Source organism: Argopecten irradians, chromosome 6 (genome assembly GCF_041381155.1).
Source record: "Argopecten irradians isolate NY chromosome 6, Ai_NY, whole genome shotgun sequence".
Lineage (NCBI taxonomy): Eukaryota > Metazoa > Mollusca > Bivalvia > Pectinida > Pectinidae > Argopecten > Argopecten irradians.
The window spans coordinates 24,857,997-24,870,906 of NC_091139.1; positions in this window are offsets into that span (position 1 = coordinate 24,857,997).

Below are 12,910 nucleotides of genomic sequence, written 5' to 3' on the forward strand. Positions count from 1 at the left end.
TATGAATTATCTCCATGATATCGGTATACGTGGTAATTTGCCAAAGTTTATTTCACATTTCATATCTGACAGGCATTTCAAAGTCCGAACGGGTTCAACCTATTCAGAAACAGAAACACAGGAGATGGGTGTCCCTCAGGGTTGTATCCTGTCTGTCAAATTTTATGGATTTAAAATTAACAGCATAACCAAATGTCTTTGCCAATCTACAGAAAGGTCTCTATTTGTGGATTATTTCTGGATATGTTACAGATAAAAAACATCCACACTATAGAACGACAATTACAACAATGTTTAGGCAAATTACAAAACTTTCTGCATGTACTTCTGTCAAAAACGAAAACCACACAATGATCCAGACCTCACACTCAATGGAATTAAAATTCCAGTAGTTGATTAAACTAAATTTCTTGGACTTACATTTGATGCGAAACTGTCATTTGTTCCACATATCAAACATCTGAAGGATAAGTGTTCGAAGTCGCTGAACAGTCTACGTGTTCTTTCTCATTCTGATTGGGGTGCAGACCGTGAAATGTTTCTGCGTATCTACCGGACACTTATTAGATCAAAATTACGGATAGAATGTCTATGGATCGGCTCGCAGCTCCTATCTACAGATGCTTTACCCTATCCAGAATCAGGGACTGCGTCTCGCACTTGGAGCTTTTCGAATAGCACCTGTGAAGAGTCTCCATGTGGAAGCTGATGAACCATCTCTAGGCGATCGACGAAAGAAATTTTCCTTACAGTATGCTGCTGAACTCAAATATAATCCTAAAACCCCGTATTTAATCTTGTTTAACCCACACACATCAAAAAATACTCATACCAACATTTGGCATAAGAATTTCAAACTTTTTGCAGGAATTAAATATAAATATCGACACCATTGACGAGTGCACCGTATCGGATGTACCACCATGGCTCATTCAGACACCTGATACCAATTTATCTCTACATGAGAGGAAAAAGTCCAGTGCATAACTCGAAGAACGGAAATCCTCCTTTTGGGGGTGCATTAGGGCTTTCCCTGATCATGTTCAGATCTACACTGACGGCTCAAAAGATGATGATAGTGTCGCAGTAGCATGCTGTACATCTATTCATTGTTCCTCTATTCGACTCCCGGATGTTGCCTCCATTTTCTCTGCGGAAGCACATGCTAACGGTCTGGCGCTTGACCATATCGAAGAACACCGCACGAATCTGTTTCGATCTGTTTTTTATGTCTCGAAATTACTATTTATTTGTTAATTTTTGAATCCCGAAAACAGTGCTGGCACCGGATTCGTTATTCGAATCCCGAATTTTATGTCTCGAAATTACTATTTATTTGTTAATTTTTGAATACCGAATACAGTGCTGGCACCGGATTCGTTATTCGAATCCCGAATACGGTGCTGGCACCGGTTTCGTTATTCAAACTGAATAACTAAATACGATCTAAGGAGTTGTTTTACAACTTTCAAATGATGTCTATATACGTTTTACTGAATCCCGAATACGGTGCTGGCACCGGATTAGTTATTCAAACTGAATAACGAAATACGATATAGGGAGTTGTTTTACGGCTTTCAAGTAAAGTACTGTATTCAAATGATGTCTATATATACGTTTTACTGAATCCCGAATAAGGTGCTGGCGCCGGATTCGTTATTCGAATCCCGAATCCCGAATGCGGTGCTGGCACCGGATTCGATATTCAAACTGAATAACGAAATACGTAGTAAGGAGGTGTTTTACAGCTTTCAAGTGTTTAAATGATATATATATACATTTTACTGAATCCCGAATAAGTTGCTGGCACCGGATTCGTTATTCGAATCCCGAATACGGTGCTGGAACCGGATTTGCTATTCAAACTGAATAACGAAATACGATGTCAGGAGATGGTTTTAACGATTTTCAAGATTTTGAAATGATGTCTATATAGGTTGTACTGAATGCCGAATTAGACGTTGGCACCGGTTTCATTATTCGAATCCCGAATCCCGAATACGGTGCTGGCACTGGATTCGTTATTAAAACTGAATACTGAAATACTATGTTCGGATGTGTTTTACGGCTTCCAAGTGTATAAATGATGTCTATATACATGTTACTGAATTCCGAATAAGGTGCTGACAGCGGATTCGTATATTGGAATCCCGAATACGGTGCTGGCACCGGATTCGTTATTTCGTTACTTTGTAGTTGTGAAATCATGTTTCGATCTGTTTTTTATATCTCGAAATTGTTATTTATTTTAATTGTTCATTTTTAAATCCCGAATAAGGTGCTGGCACCGGATTCGTTATTCGAATCCCGAATCCCGAATCCCGAATACGGTGCTGGCACCGGATTCGTTATTCAAACTGAATAACGAAATACGATCTAAGGAGGAGTTTTACTGCTTTCAAGTGTTTAAATGATGTCTATATACCTTTTACTAAATGACAAATAAGTTTCTGGAACCGGATTCTTTACTGGAATCCCGAATACGGTGCTGGCATCGGATTCGTTATTGGAATCCCGAATCCCGAATCCCCGAATACGGTGCTGGCACCGGATTCGTTATTCAATCTGAATATATAAAATTGGTGTTAGGAGATGTTTTACGGCTTTCAGGTATTCAAATAATGTCTATAAACGCTTCACTGAATCCCAAATACGGTGTTGGCACCGGATTCGTTATTCGAATCCCGAATTACAAATCACGAATCCCGAATACGATGCTGACACCGGATTCGTTATTGGAATCCCGAATCCCAAATCACGAATCCCGAATACGGTGCTGATCTAAGGAGGTGTTTTACGGCTTTAAAATCTTTCAATGATACCTATATACGTTTCACTAAATGCCGAATAAGTTTCTGATTCCTTATTGGAATTCCGAATCCCGAATACGGTGCTGGCACCGGATTCGTTATTCAAACTGAATATAGAAATACGATGTTAGGAGATGTTTTACGGCTTTCAAGTATTCAAACGATGTCTATATACGTTTTACTAAATCCCGAATAAGGTGCTGGCACCGGATTCGTTATTCGAATCCCGAATCCCGAATACGGTGCTAGCACCGGACTTGCTATTCAAACTGAATAACGAAATACGATCTAAGGAGATGTTTTACGGCTTTCAAATGTTTAAATGATGTCTGTATACGTTTTAATAAATAACGAATAAGTTTGTGTCACCGGATTCCTTATTGAAATCCCGAATCCCGAATACGGTGCTGGCACCGGATTCGTTATTGAAATCCCGAATCCCGAATCCAGAATACGGTGCTGGCACCGGATTCGTTATTCAAACTCAAAACAATTTATCGAGGTTCTAAATTTTTTTGTAGTTGTGAAATCATGTTTCAATCTGTTTATTATGTCCTGAAATTATTATTTATTAGTTAATTTTTGAATCCCGAATACGGTGCTGGCACCGGATTCGTTATTGGAATCCCGAATCCCGAATCCCGAATACGGTGCTGGCACCGGATTCGTTATTCAAACTCAAAACAATTGATCAAAGTATTAAGTTTTTTTGAGGTTGTGAAATTATGTTTCGATCTGTTTTTTATGTCTTGAAATTGTTATTTATTAGTTCATATTTGAATCCCGAATAAGGTGCTGGCACCGGATTCGTTATTGGAATCCCGAATCCCGAATCCCGAATACGGTGCTGGCACCGGATTCGTTATTCAAACTCAAAACAATTTATCAAAGTATTAAGTTTTTTTGAGGTTGTGAGATTATGTTTCGATCTGTTTTTTATGTCTTGAAATTGTTATTTATTAGTTAATTTTTGAATCCCGAATAAGGTGCTGGCACCGGATTCGTTATTGGAATCTCGAATCCCGAATCCCGAATCCCGAATACGGTGCTGGCACCGGATTCGTTATTCAAACTCAAAACAATTTATCAAAGTATTAAGTTTTTTTGAGGTTGTGAGATTATGTTTCGATCTGTTTTTTATGTTTTGAAATTGTTATTTATTAGTTAATTTTTGAATCCCGAATAAGGTGCTGGCACCGGATTCGTTATTGGAATCTCGAATCCCGAATCCCGAATACGGTGCTGGCACCGGATTCGTTATTCAAACTCAAAACAATTGATCAAAGTATTAAGTTTTTTTGAAGTTTTGAAATTATGTTTCGATCTGTTTTTTTATGTCTTGAAATTGTTATTTATTAGTTAATTTTTGAATCCCGAATAAGGTGCTGGCACCGGATTTGTTATTGGAATCTCGAATCCCGAATCCCGAATACGGTGCTGGCACCGGATTCGTTATTCAAACTCAAAACCATTGATCAAAGTATTAAGTTTTTTTGAGGTTGTGAAATTATGTTTCGATCTGTTTTTTATGTCTTGAAATTGTTATTTATTAGTAAATTTTTGAATCCCGAATAAGGTGCTGGCACCGGATTCGTTATTGGAATCCCGAATCCCGAATCCCGAATACGGTGCTGGCACCGGATTCGTTATTCAAACTCAAAACAATTGATCAAAGTATTAAGTTTTTTTGAGGTTGTGAAATTATGTTTCGATCTGTTTTTTATGTCTTGAAATTGTTATTTATTAGTTAATTTTTGAATCCCGAATAAGGTGCTGGCACCGGATTCGTTATTGGAATCCCGAATCCCGAATACGGTGCTGGCACCGGATTCGTTATTCAAACTCAAAACCATTGATCAAAGTATTAAGTTTTTTTGAGGTTGTGAGATTATGTTTCGATCTGTTTTTTATGTTTTGAAATTGTTATTTATTAGTTAATTTTTGAATCCCGAATAAGGTGCTGGCACCGGATTCGTTATTGGAATCTCGAATCCCGAATCCCGAATACGGTGCTGGCACCGGATTCGTTATTCAAACTCAAAACAATTGATCAAAGTATTAAGTTTTTTTGAGGTTTTGAAATTATGTTTCGATCTGTTTTTTTATGTCTTGAAATTGTTATTTATTAGTTAATTTTTGAATCCCGAATAAGGTGCTGGCACCGGATTCGTTATTGGAATCCCGAATCCCGAATCCCGAATACGGTGCTGGCACCGGATTCGTTATTCAAACTCAAAACAATTGATCAAAGTATTAAGTTTTTTTGAGGTTGTGAGATTATGTTTCGATCTGTTTTTTATGTCTTGAAATTGTTATTTATTAGTTAATTTTTGAATCCCGAATAAGGTGCTGGCACCGGATTCGTTATTGGAATCTCGAATCCCGGATCCCGAATACGGTGCTGGCACCGGATTCGTTATTCAAACTCAAAACAATTTATCAACGTATTAAGTTTTTTTGAGGTTGTGAGATTATGTTTCGATCTGTTTTTTATGTCTTGAAATTGTTATTTATTAGTTAATTTTTGAATCCCGAATAAGGTGCTGGCACCGGATTCGTTATTGGAATCTCGAATCCCGAATCCCGAATACGGTGCTGGCACCGGATTCGTTATTCAAACTCAAAACAATTGATCAAAGTATTAAGTTTTTTTGAAGTTTTGAAATTATGTTTCGATCTGTTTTTTTATGTCTTGAAATTGTTATTTATTAGTTAATTTTTGAATCCCGAATAAGGTGCTGGCACCGGATTCGTTATTGGAATCCCGAATCCCGAATCCCGAATACGGTGCTAACTTCACGATGCAATTGTATTACTTTTGTAGACACGGTTTCAAATTCGACGTATTACTAGAATATTAAAACTTTCGTTAGCAAAAATATGTAGTGAACGTGCCATCATATAAATCAATTTAAATTCACAAAATAACATACAGGTAATTTTATAGAACAAGTTTAGCTGTTGAGTTCGTGTGGCATTGAAACGTTCCATTTTCTCTTCCATCCATATCTATCGGTCTTATCATCACGATAAACAATGACCAGATTGTCAAATGACGATATTGGTCCTTCATCTTAAGATATCATATTTGACTTTGTAAGGTATCTTCTTTATTGTATAGTACATGTATTCATTTGACAAAGATACAAGGAGAAGTTCAGTCCGACCGATGTATGCCTTTCGTACGCTGTATTTGTTTGGCCACGTTCTATTGTTTACTTCTGTCCTTTTTCCACGAGTTTTTATACCAGTACCACCTTCCGTAAGCTCCTGAAGAAGAATGGACAAATATGATTTGAAAATTGTTATACACATTAGTGGTAAATAGAAAAAATATGATCATCATAGTTCAAATCCCTAAACATGAAAAGGAGAGAGAAAAAATGAGCTTTAATGCAATTTTAGTATTTTGGTTTTATTGCATAATTATGGTTTTCAACAAAACGTTAGTAGACTTTCAAGATGCTGATGTAACACACAGTAGCTTCACCCTTTCAGGACTGGCCAATGACAATACGTGATATATAGGTGGTGATAATGGGAAGACTATTTATATGTCAATTATCACTACATAGCAACTCTGTCCTTTTATATTTAGAGCAAATTTTTTTTTATCTAAAGATGATACTGTGATGTCAGACTCTTAAACATTTTCTGAAATAGCTTTTACTGGTTGTTAACCGATTTATGATAGAGACCATTACAAATAATAATAATAAAACACTATAACAACAATTAAATGCATAGCTACAGAAATGCATACGATGGCCAAGCTTGATTAGTAACGATTTTTGAGTATGACGCCCATGTATTTGATTCCAGAGCAAAAAACGGCAAGTGTTCAAAAATATATAGATATCAGTAGAACTTAATTAAGAACTGCTAAATAATGTGAATAAGAAAAGCAAATCCTTTTTTACTTCGTACTGTCCATATGGTGAACGATGTTGATATGATTTAGAGTCTTGCAATTAAAATTTAATCATTGCACTTTTACTTGGTGCCTAAACAAACCTTAAAACTACTGATAATCAATGTTTACATTTTATCAAACACAAAGACGCTTAACTTGTTATCGATTAAAGGGAGATAACTTTAAGTCTTTAGGGAAAATTTAAAGATAACAATACTTTGTATATATTCATTTATTATTTATTCATTAATTATTTTATCTTTTTCTATTTGTATATATATATATATATATATATATTTACATATGTCTGCTGGACACGGATGTGTCTGTCGTGTATCTCACGTGATTATATTCTATAGCCATTATATTCTTTGTTATTTATACTATGAACACTTCACCTTATATTGAGTTTGCTGCACATGTGACGTTTTTTCAGAACAACGTTTAATGAAGTTCTATGTTCTAAATATACCTTTTTTGTTTCATGCTTTAGTTCGTCGTAGTCTCGTTTTCAAACTCTAAGTTCTAATTCGTTTGCGATTCTATGCTTCAGATCTAGCTCTTTTTATTCCATGTTCTAGGTCTAGTTTCGTTGTAGATTTTTGTAGCATGCCTAGCGCTTTGCTTTAGCATTTAATAGATCCACGTTCTACTTACAGTTCTTTGTTTCTATGTAGCTAGTTCTGTGTCGTTTTTTTTTTTTTTTTTTTTTTTTTTTTGTTGGTATGTGCAATTTCAGGATTTACCTTTTATCTTGTTGTTATTAGTTATTGTTCCGACTAACTGTGTAATATGTAGTAGAATTTCAAATCTTCGGTAATGTAATGCTATCTCATTATGCCTAGTCTGTATTATTAAGGTGATTGTGATTTAGCAATCAACTGAAGAGAAGCCTTATCTATATATTGAAAATAGAAATACATAATGTAATCTGGGAGTTCCACTTAAAACACAATATGTTAATGAAATCACACTTAAATGCAAAACTGTCCCAATTACAGGCACATGTGTCGTGATGTATTACACCAAGTTTGGTTGAAAAAAACTTATTGATACATTTGCAGATATTGTTACATCTTTCGGAGTAAAATATAAGGTTTTACGATGAATATATATGTGGCATTTTTTTAATATTGACCAATCAAAACACAGCATTTACAGTGAAAATATAATTTTGGCGGGAATAAATATTTTTTGTAATATAAAATCAACAATATAATATTACGTGCATCTTTTCATTATCTCAATTGTAAATATTAACACATGTGGTACCGGGACATTTAGAGCTTACGGTATACAATATATTCAACATAATTATCATTTGTTCCCCACCCAGCGTTAAATGTGAGTTCGGCACGATACTTCGGCGCTTGTATCAAAGCGTCTTCATGTTACATTATGTTATAAGGTTACCCATTTTACATGAGCCTGAACATGAGTACACAATATGTAAAGAGCTATCAGCTAATGCTGGCTTCACGAAATCTTGACTCTGTTCGGATTTTAGAAGAAACCTTTAAGTAATATAAATTCTAATTTGACCTACCTATGTCCTTCACAGTAATAAAGATATCTAACTTAGATCACTGATTTTGAAATTTGTCAGTGTTTGGGGTGGTAATTAACTTGAAAAAATGTAGAGACGAAGCATAACTGATCAGTCCGTTTAGTAATTAACCTTGTATAAAGAATACTGTTTAAAAGAACAAAACGGATGATTTTTCTCTTGATTATTTTATAATATTGATATATCAACCTAAGTTCTACTGATCTAATATTACTTACTTTGTAAAATATTGACACTGTTTAGACAGCCTAGATGGCGATGGGACTTTCTCTTCATGTTCATGAAAATCATGAATATAGTTCCGTCAATTTCCTCTTCGTTGGTGCATCTTGGTGAAAAGTTCCGACTCATATCTAACTTGTTGTAGTTTTTTCCTACTTGGAATTGTCTGGCTATTGGACTGTTGAGAGAAAATAAACCGAGTTCTTTGACAGCGCCCATCTTTCATTTTTGGAAGATTTAACTAACTCCCAACCGTTTCCGCAATAACCACAACCTTTAGTTTTGAATATGCCTTGGGATATCCTCGACGGATGAAATAGGTCTTGTCTTGTATCCATTATTACCTTAGAATCACCTCCATAAGTATTCTTGACTTTAGTGGTCCGTTATTATCCCTTTCACTACTCAGCATCATACGGTTCACAGGATGTTTTAATGTCAGCGTCTGCCTTATTTGTCATTATTTGATGATTATCAATAAACAAGTTCCATGTGATAGTCAATAAAATAGACGCACGTTAATGAAATTTTCCAAATCCCTTTCAAGAGACCCTCATAAGTTATAGCAGACTGTAAGATAACGATTGAATCTTGTTTTATAGACATTTCAGGTAGGCCCAACCTTCTTAATCAACCAATGGAAGAGCGTCCCCCAACTTTCTTTTGATCATCAGAAACTTCGGCATCAATTATGTAGTCCAAGTAACTTCATCTAAATTCAAATTCTTCACCTGCATTCACCGGCAGGTGTCTTTAGTTGTTCTTGTTAATTGGTCTATGAAACAAGGTTGGTAAAACAAATACACGTACTTGAGGAATCGTAATGATTTGCTTGAACGAAATTGAAATTATTAATAATCATTTTTTTTTACAAAATAATTGTTGTGAATCTATGGGTGTCAGTCTATTGTTAGAAATTTCCGTTAAAAATTATACGTGGATAACATCTAACTTTTTAATAAATATATCAAAGATCATTTTATCATTTTAACCGCTGGACCAGTAACGTCAAGATGGCGGTCAAGAAATATACAGTATACCCTAATGTGGAAAATGCAACCGAGGACAAAATTACAAAAAGCAACAAATGTAGAATGCATCATTTGATTATGAACTTTTTTGACTTTCGAGTATCGACGCATTTTTCGAAGCATGAATTACAACATCTGTATTTAACACTGCTTAAGTATGTTTAAACAATGTGTACAGGGTACATTTAAGTAGATGTCGCCCTTCATTTGCCCTTCATTACACAATGAACAAATTAGCTAATGTAGTAAAGTAAGCAATCTTCCTGCCTGTTGCATTATTCTTGTACTGCTAACATGGTGATATCATTTTCTTTTTCCTCAAGATGTCAATGACTTTTTGAAATATGACTAGTTCCTGATGATTGATATAAACCAGTAATATAGCAAATTTAAAAAATCTTCTTATTACGTAAAAATGATCAATTTTTATAGTGCGTAATGAAAGCTCTTTTGCAGTTATCTCTCACAAAAACTTAAAGCGGATACCATTTTGTTAAAGAACACCTTGAACCGAGATAAAAACACTTTTTTATTCTATAACATGGGTTTTCGTTCTCTTAGATACCCAGTGTGTTTAACAAATGGTGAGGCCTATAAAACAGTTTCGAGCAGCACGACTAATGAATTTACACACACAAATTAATCTAGGTACATTGTTTTGATGCATACAAAGAAAGCTAAATCCGACACTGTTTAGAATATTATTTACATAATTCATCGATTTGAATTCCATTTGTTCTGATACAAGAAAAGCATGTTCATTTCCCAGAGAACTGGATATTTCGCTTTTATTTGATATCACAGAAACCAAAACTTAATAACCCTGTTACGTTTGAAAAATAAAAACTCAAAAATTAGATATTTAAATTTTAGAATTTCTAATATGAAACTTCCGGTAGACAATGGAAAGAGGATTGTGCATAGTTGTTATGATGGCATGACAAAACTGCCATAGTACATATATAGCAATAGCTTATAGCAAGCTTCATTCTTTATTATGAACTTCGTGGAATTCTGCACATGATCCAGTGCGTTATTACATAAACACAGCAAACATTTTAAAGTTATATATGCCGTAACTGGGGGAAATTTTGTCGTGTTCTTTTTTCTTCATTATCTTTTGAAAGCAATAAGGGTTGGTTGAAGAATTAGGCCGTGAAAATCAATCAAATGGCTTCAGATACCTTATCAACGTTAGTTGTAATACGGAGGTTAATAACTGTAAAATTATTGTTTTCACTAAATGATGCAGAAATATTTTTACAATTACTAATACCACTGTAAAAATGTGAAATTAAATTGTAGATCACAACTTGTCCTCGTGGTACTCATTTCACTTCCCTATAAATGTAAATATAGTGGTTTTTGGCAGTACTGCCAAAAATCGATTTCTGCTCTTATTTGTACTTTTAAAATTAAAACCAATGCATTGAAAGTACTGTAATTCCCATAATGTTGGTAACTTTTGGTGATGAATAACACATTAAAAGCTTATCTTGATTCGTTAGTATGAAAATTACAGCACATAAAACTTTAGATTAACTATATGAATAAACATCAAATTAATTTAATAGTAACAATATCATATTTAGATCTTCATAAATAGCAAACAATTTCTTTTTTACCACATAGTAGATTAAACTTCATTATTTAGTTTGTCCATTGGTATATGAACATAAATGATTAATCAGATCTCATAGGCTGGTATATATACCTAATGTAATTAAGTAAATCTATGGTTGTATATGTAAAACATATACAGATACTTAATACTGATGTCCCTGCTCTAATTACTGTAGCCGGTGTCCTTATAATATTTTATCAAGGTTAAAACAAACTTGTCCGATTACTGTTTAAATGTAATTCCTAACCATCACTCATATTTAGACAGAATATTTAGTGTCCCGTGTTCTTGTGGTATTTTCTTTTATCAATAATCCCCACTGTCTTGCACGTTGAACCCTGCCAATTTGAATAGTTTCAGCTATCGCTTCATTCTTGAATGGAAAACGCCTGGTTAAGCAAAATGCAAATGACAAGCAAAGGTTGTGCATACATTTTGATATAAAGAAAATCGTGTCATGTGTTTGAAACCATCCACCCAGATAGGGAAGATGTGTGAGGGCAATTAGTACACAACAGTTGGGTAGATTAGATATTAAATGGCGGTGTAGAGGACTTCTTCACATGTGTGCACCATTTATTCTAACAGTAAATTAAAACTTTCGGACTTAAACAATAGGTAATAAGCAGGCTAAAACAAGGTACATATAGTGTATATATTGTATATAAGGTATAGAACTTGATGTGCACAATATTTCATTAGTTCAAGTTTTTGAGTTTGGCGCAAATATACTTATGATTATGTACAGACAATAGATTTAGTTGGTCAAGAAGCTTTGCTTCAAATAGACCGAAATCTGGTATATCTGGCATATAATAGTATAAAAAATTGTCCTTTTTATAAGAAAATGAAAATGTGATTTCTAATCGTTTAATCCGTAGGGTTTTCTGACCAACCACCACATATACCGTATACTGAATAGCTGGTCAGGTTTGACATAAAAACAAATCTGAACTAAAAGTCATAATCCCTAGAATAAAGGTTAACAAGCATTCTCTGTAGTGTTATGGTGACGAATCGATGAAAAGCTGAATAAATTAATTGGCTTATAATATACAAAGTATATAGTTTGTATTTCCTTAAAAATTATATTTGTTATGGTGACCTTTATGTGCTTCATTGTATAGTATCAAATATCTGTGGCAAAAATGTAATATTAATATCGACCATATACTATTAGTTACACATGTACTACCGTATTACGGTATTCCGTAGCAACTTATTTATATAAACTGTATTCACGAGGAAATACAATATACTGTAGTTCCGCAAGAACTTCTTGCTGTTTTCAGTGGGTGAACTTAGTTTATTATCCCTCTAGAGCACGTGTTTGTGAACACATTTGCCTTCTATATTGAAGTCCAACGGTTTTCATTTATGAACGTCAACGACATATTATAGGTCTGTTTCTATAATTTACTAAAAAATACTCAATTTAATAAAAAAATTCTTTCTTTCTTTTTATTTATTTTTTGCTTTTATCTATTGGTAGTTAATGGAGACTAGCCTTTCTAGTAGATTTCTAAAGTTATCTCTCTTTTCTAAGACAAAATTGGAGAACTTTGATTATTGTATGTATAAAGTTACATTGTATCAAGGGAAATAACTCTCAAAACACTTTTGAATCCAACAAGTCTTAGCAAACACGTTGATTCCATTTGCCGACTCGCCCACCGTGTAATATTATAGATAGTGTAATTGGTTGTGTAATTTCAGTCATCCTTAATGCTTTAATGACTGCCT